The following is a 7,670-nucleotide window of genomic DNA, read 5'->3' as shown; positions in this document are numbered from 1 at the left end:
ACATTTGAATGATTAAAATTATTAAATTTAAATGTTCAATATACAAAATAGGCACTCATTGGATGTTAAACTCTGGTCAAATCTGATCCAATTTGGTCAACTCAAGGCTCCTAGGCAATTTTGAAAAGAAAGAAAGGGCTAAAGTGAAATTAGAGGAACTCTCAAGAAGCAAAAAGGTGTTGAGATAATGTCTCTGATAAAACCCTCTAAAAGCCTTAAACAAATTAAAAACCTATAAAGGAAGAAATATGATAAATGTTCAAGCTCTAAAAGGTTTTATCCCAAAAAGCATTTACATCAGCCTAGACAATACCATGAGCTAAAATCTTTACTTTCTCCAACGATGAAGTTCCAACTCAACGCTTAGTATCTTTGAAAAAGCTTAATTAATAAACAATAGGTTTAATGTCTCAATAGGTTCCTGTTTTCGTCTTAAATATCAAATAGGACCCTTTCTTTTTTGACGTCTCAATCAGGTCCTTATTTTTGTAAAATTGAATGAAATAGACCCTTTTTGTTAAATTGATTAAACGGCGTTAAGTATTGTATGATTTGGCACAGTGACAGTGTTGTTTTATCACACGTGTCATTAAAAAATTAAATTAAAAGAATGGAAATTCAATCAAAGAAAGGGTAAAGTTGGTAAAGTTGAAAATTCAATCCCAGAAAACCTCGTTCTCTCTGCTACTCCAAGAAATCTAACCCTAAACAAATCTATGTTGCATTCATGACTTCCTCACAGCCATCTGCTCAGAAAAATGGTTTCCAGCTGAGGGACACCAACAAACGGTTCTACGCCAGAGTCAGGAAGTGGTTGGGCACACCACCTGGCGGAAAATTCAAGATGCCGCTATGGGGAAAAACTGGGATGCAATGAAGGCAAAGACGTTGCAAATACAGAGTGAACATTAATGTCTCCAGCCAACGAAAGCCCAGTGGCATCCTCAAGAGTAAAACCCTGCCAAAATCAAAATGCAAAATCAAGTGATCAAGTAAATCAATCTTCAAGTCCAGGTAGCTAACTTNAAGGGGATGGATATATCACTTACAACACGATAAGGAAAGGATGCTACATGTCTCCCATTAACGGTAACATGATACCCCTCCAACCCAGCACTAATAGTAAGAACAAAAAGCTTCCCCTCAGAAAATGGGAATGGCCAATCAACGTTTACTTTCTTGGTGNGCCCTATAAGTCTTTTCAACCACCACGTNTAAACATTTGCAGAAAATGGGAATGGCCAGTCTAAACAAACCAGAAATAATCTACCCATACCCAGAAACAATACGCATATCACCAATTCAATCCGAATAAAAAACCAATTACACCAAAAAATCCCTAATTTCCTAATTTCAACAAACCCTAATCCCCAAAATCAGAGAACAAGAGAACCCTAAACCCAAAAACAAAAACAAAAACAAAAAGGAGGAGGAAGCCTCCNTCTTGCGTNGCGATCCAGAACGGAGAGGAGAAAGTAANCCTNNGTCGCAATCTCCGCTGAACCTGGCCCTTCTCTCTTTGCGAGGAAGTACTAAAACTCGAAAAGGATAGAGGGAAGAAGGGTTATGTTTGAATAGCACCATCACTGCACCGTCCGTGACGCCCTCGTCATCCTCTTGCCGCCATTGCAGTGCCATGGATGAACATGGCTTCGTTTAGATTTCGTAATTGCAGAGAAGGATGAGACTTTTTCCAGTTTTGCCCTCACTTTAAAAAAAAATTAATCACGTTTTTAATGTCAGATAATAAAAATTACACAGTCAGCATGCTCTCTTTAACACCGTCTAATCAATTTGACGGAAAGGATTTATTTGATTCAATTTTACAAAAATAAGGATCTAATTGAGACGCTAAAAGAAAAGAGGTCCTATTTAAGATTCTGAACAAAAATAAGGACCTATTGAGACATTAAACCTAAACAATACCTCAATGGTAGAAAATTGAAATAGCACTTTGTTTTTCTGAACAAGTCTTAAATTTCATTAAATGCTTAATATTAAAAAACAACAAAAGTAATAAGAGATAAGACATATTTGTTGCATGCAATTCTAATTTATTTTATGCAGATAGCCTACTACACACATCCACTACTTTATTTGAAACATATCAGAAGTGGACATTGGAGACAAAAGAGACATTCACGGAATGTTCTCTTCATAAGAAGAAGTGTCTGAAAAAGAGTACAACCTACTTCAAGCAAAGTACTAAAAAAGCATGTCTGCTCTGACAAGTTGACTTTAACCAACAGTTGCCTCACACGAAAAAAAAAAAAAGACACAAGATTCATCCTACAGAAAACGTTTAGAAGAGAACCACAAAAAAAAGCTCAAGAAAAAGAAAATATGTGAGCAGAGAAAAAGAAAAGTCAAGCAATACTCTTGAACTTCATTGTAATATTTACTTAGTGTTGTAAGGAGAGAAAATAGAAAAGAGAAAACACCCAGCGAGTCTCTAGACTGTATTGCATTGTACACATAACCTATCTGCGAGCATAATAATCTAAACAACTTGTAAGCAATTGTTGATTGTAACTCTGAAGAGAATTAAAACACTTATTGTTGAAACTCTGAGGAGTTAATGGAATCTAGGCAATGTATCAGAGGATACCATAATTGTCTAGTACTAGCAGTGGTGCAAATACTCAACTAGTTTAGGGTAACAGAAGGTTATTAACTAACTAGGGATACCAAGAGTGGTGAAGAATACTGCAAAATTAGGAGTGAGTGAAACTCAACTAGACAGCATATCGGTGAATACCAGGAGTGCCTAGGGATACCAAGAGTGGTGAGAATACTCAGTTGTAATCTTGTTGAAGATTATAGTGGAACCCGTATGGATAGAAGATATTAAACGTAACTTAGTTGGAGTGAACCAATATAAAAATATATGTGCATTTATTGTTCTTTTTTGCCTAAACGTTTCTCTTATAAAACTTGTAGTTACACTTTAGTTTTACATACAAGAAATTTCCCATACTAAACGATTGTTCCTTAACAAAGGGAGTTTTTACAAATACCGTAGTGTCTAATATGAATATCACGTAAAAGAAGTTATTGTTCATAATCATTTTTAAAGTCGAGAGTTTAACAATTACTTGATAAATCTCATACTCGGCAAACGTGCTATATCAGAAGGATTGCAAAAAAGTTTTTCCATTAACATTATTTAACATCCCTCCTCCTTCCCCTTCCCCCCTTCTAGTGTTTTCTTAGGTACTTCAAGTAGAACAATTGGATGCTATGTATCTATATCCTAAACATTTAGGCGTATTTATCCTAGTATATGGGTCTTGGGAGCTCTTAAAAGGATTCTTATCAAATTTCCCTTCTTTACCCTTCCAACTACTAATGTAGTAGTCATAGTATGAGTTACTCGTTTTAGTCTCATTTTTCTTTGTCAATAACTTTGATGGTCAAGTGCAAAACTTTTTTAAAAGATACATATATTATCCATATGAACGAAATGAGGTTTTAATAAATAAACATATTTAATAATCATTCATAAGAATGAAGTGGATTTTGATATAGAAGATAAAAACACAAGGAAATTATCATTCGTGTGATAATTGTAACGCCCTAATTTCTAGGGTGTCACAGGTTATTCAAAAATCGGTAAAAATTTCAAACTTTAACATAACGCAGAAACATATTTTCAAAACCTCAACATTTAAACGTGCATAAAACATAATAGTTCCAAAACATTTGTTTAATGAAAATAACGAAGGAAATAAAATAATTGTAAATAAAATCTCAAGTTTGTCCTCCGTCATCTCTCGAATCTATTATGTCTCAACACCATCTGCAACATCGTCTGCTCATGTATAACATCACACATTATACGATCATCGCATTCATATGAACACACATAAACGTGTATGGGGTAAGCTACTAGTAAAACAACCATAATAACATGATATAAACATACTGATTAAATCAACAATAATCAAACATCCCATACATATTAGTAATAACAATAGGATTCCTAATCCTCTAACATAACAATTCAATCAAAATGAATTAAACAATCCTCGATCTTTGACCTCTAATCCTTGATGTCCTCACTAACATCTCACACATACACCTTTGGTTTATCCACTCATTAGCTCTTATGCTAACTACTTACTATACCTATTATAGTAATACCGCTATCACATAACATCACCTGGAGCATCTCAACCACTATGATCACCATCATAGAAACACCACCATCATGACTATCTCAGTCATGAAAAGCACCATGAGCATCACCATACCATAAACACCATAGTGAAAAAAATTAAGCATACTCCTGTACCTTACCTCACCGATTGTAGTCGTTCCTACAGCCCCATTTATATATTCCCATACAGATACATTCTCATAGTCCCACAATCCAACTAAGGAACATGTAATCCTACCACACAAGGACAAGGAAGACACCTTCAGCCCCACATAAGGAAGACTCAATACCCGAATAACCCTTCCAATGTACACGAGGCAAAAGGAAGCACCTATCCGCGGATAACACTAGGATTTACTAGGTACAACAAGTAGACTTATCATCCACTCTCACGCTCACCAATCACATACTCTGGTACATCCCAGCACTCATTCATGCTCCAATTCACAATCACAAGTCAAAACTGATCCTAAACATGCCCATTACTTTAATTCATTGAGTACCAACGCGTTCCACTCCTTCCTAGGCTTGAACCACGTTCATTCTTCATCAAATTTGCCATTTTTCACAAAAATACACTGTGATAATTGATTATCACTTTTGATAATCGATTATCACTTTTGATAATCGATTATCTCAATTAAAATCACCTGGAAACATCACGCAAGAAGGGATAATCGATTATCATAACTGATAATCGATTATTCCCACAACTAGACTCAATATTGATGTGCAATAATCGATTATCATTAGTGATAATCGATTATCTGCGAAGCAAAACACATCGTAGACAAAATTCAAGTTTTCAAACACACATGCAACAACCCCTAATTCATAAGAAAACATACTCCACACCTCATACATCCATTCAAGCATCACATACCCACGTAAACATACTCAAACCCTAGTTTCCCATTCTCCTTTTTATCTTTTCTTATTCTATCTTTATCTTTTTAATTAAAATAATATCAACAACCCTTAAATCTTTTAATTTCATATTTATTTTCCTTTACTTTACTTTCCACACCCCCATAACATAATTTATGCACTAATTAATGAGGATAAATGACATTTTTGCCCTTGGACCCAAAATACAAATTAAAACCCAAAAGTTTACTTTAACTCTTTTTCTTTCTAGAATTTGACCCACACTTATTCAACCTAAATCACCCTTCTACCTTCAATCCAACACATCATATTAGTAACAACACACCACACAATTCATCTAAGTAACAACATATCAATCATGCGTTTTACTTACTCAATAATAATAGTAAACATAATAATTATAATTCTAGAAAATATCTAATCATCAAATACCAATTAACAAACAATAAGGTCCAAGTCTCATAACCACATTATTCTCTAATTACCACACTTTCCTAGGATCTTACAATAACATTAGGTCAACAAAATGAAAATAGAAAAGATAGAAACGCAGAAAAAAAAATGTAGAAACATTATTTTTCATGTAGGGGTTTAGAAAAAAATATTATTGTTGATAGAGGGAGCAATATGAATGCTAAACCCAATTCCTTATGTGGTTTTGTTTTATATGATGACAACACATGTTTTGTTTTTCAATGATGAAAATACATATGTTTCCATGACTGCAACATATATTGTATGCATACTCATATATATTAAAATCACTTGTCCAATGCATTATCTGTATGAAGTAATCGATTACAGTGGTTATGTAACCAATTAGGTTCATCAGATAGCTAATGGTTATACTGTGACAAGCTACAAGTTTTAACCGATTACATTATATGTATAATCGATTAAAACTCATGCCTTTGCAAAACACCTATCTGCAATGTGTTGTGATGAGTTGTGAGAAAAAAAAGTTTTCAAAATTGTTTTGATGATAAACATTGAAATTGGTTTACGAAATTAGTTAAGTCTACTAAACATTGAAAATTGTTTTGATGATAAGTCTTAACTGTCAGAACAGTCATATTTTCATATGTTTTAACTTACATGTTATGTACAATCGATTACATTAAATGCTTAATTAGTTAAATTTGTTTGAATGTAATTCTGGTGTAACTTTGTTAAAAGTGTAACCGATTACATTATTTCATAATTGATTAAAATGCGTCAAACATGAGAAAATTTATATAATGACGCACTGCATTTTGCATTAACAACTTTTTATCATTTGAACTTTTAAATTTGATATTAGTGAGTCAAGAAAAGAATTGCAGGTGTGTTAGTTTCTCCAAGAATCAAGATACAAAAGATTTGAAGAATTTTTGTAGGATTCTTGAAGGATATCATTGGACATTTATTGGTTGATCAAACTATTGCACATTAAGGTGTTTTTTTTTTCCTGATCAAAAATGTGTTTACAGTCTTGGATTGATGTTTTTCCTGTGCGTGTGGCCAGGAAGAAGAACGTGTGGTTCTTGTGACTTTGAGAAAGGTCTCAAAGGGGTGCTGCAAGGAAGAAGATTGTTATTTATGTAGGGAAGAGGATTGTTATTTCTACAGGGAAGAGGATTGTTATTTCTGTAGAGTTGTTGTCTATATTAGATTTGGGAGTTAGTAAGGAGATTACATTTGAGAGTTTGCTCTGTAAGTCTTGTTGTATTAACTCAAATCTTTATAGTGCATTAGTTTTTAATCTAAGGTTGATTGAAAGGACACTAGATGTAGACATTAAAGTTGAACTAGTATAAAAAGTTGTACTTGTTTTCTATCCTTATCTCTTTTAATTTCATTGTTTTCTTTAATGACTTGTGTTTCATGATAGTATTAAAGATCATTCAATGTTTCCAACTTTTCTTACAGTTATGAATGAAGGGAACTTTTAATGAAAAACATGATAATAATCATTAATACGAATGAACTTAATCTTGATACAAAAGATAAAAACACAAAACAATCATCATTCATATGATACCATTATATCAACAAAATAAAAATAGAAAAGTTGACAGAGATTTTATATACAAACATATATTATTTTTTTTGGAGTTAAATTCAATTATTTCTTAATAATTGACATATTATTATTTTACTAATTTTGAAATGCTAAGATGTAAAATGTATTAAGTAAGCTAGACTTATTTTATTTTACTCTATCACTCATTGTATCATCTAGTATTGTAGTGTAATTCAGAAAATTAAAGAATTGAATTGTACACTGTAAAATATGAAACACAATTTATTTTTTATACAATTTTCCAAATTTTAAAATATTTGTATATATTTATTACTTGGGATAAATATTTTTTTAATCCTTAAACTTAGAGATGAAATTATAATTCATCTCTTTCTCTAGCTTTATCTCAAAATTTTAAAAATAAATACATATACTCTTAATTCAAATAGGCTAAATATTATTTTACATGTTAAATGACTTTTTATACTAATATTTAAGTTAAAAATATCAAACAATATAAACAACTAAAAATTCAATTTCAAATGTCATTTGACACATTAAAAAAATTTAATATAATTATATTCAAGAAATTATATCTATTTATTTTTAAAGTTTGCATAC

At 32.2% G+C, this 7,670-nt stretch overlaps 1 pseudogene; it reads right to left on the bottom strand.

The window, feature by feature from the left end:
* Positions 1-704: 704 nt before the first annotated feature.
* Positions 705-4,721, bottom strand: LOC106753754 (annotated as a pseudogene).
* Between the last annotated feature and the right edge of the window lie 2,949 nt (positions 4,722-7,670).

Source organism: Vigna radiata, unplaced genomic scaffold (genome assembly GCF_000741045.1).
Source record: "Vigna radiata var. radiata cultivar VC1973A unplaced genomic scaffold, Vradiata_ver6 scaffold_7, whole genome shotgun sequence".
NCBI lineage: Eukaryota > Viridiplantae > Streptophyta > Magnoliopsida > Fabales > Fabaceae > Vigna > Vigna radiata.
The sequence above is the reverse complement of the archived record's forward strand: the minus strand, read 5'-3'. Positions and strand labels throughout refer to the sequence as shown.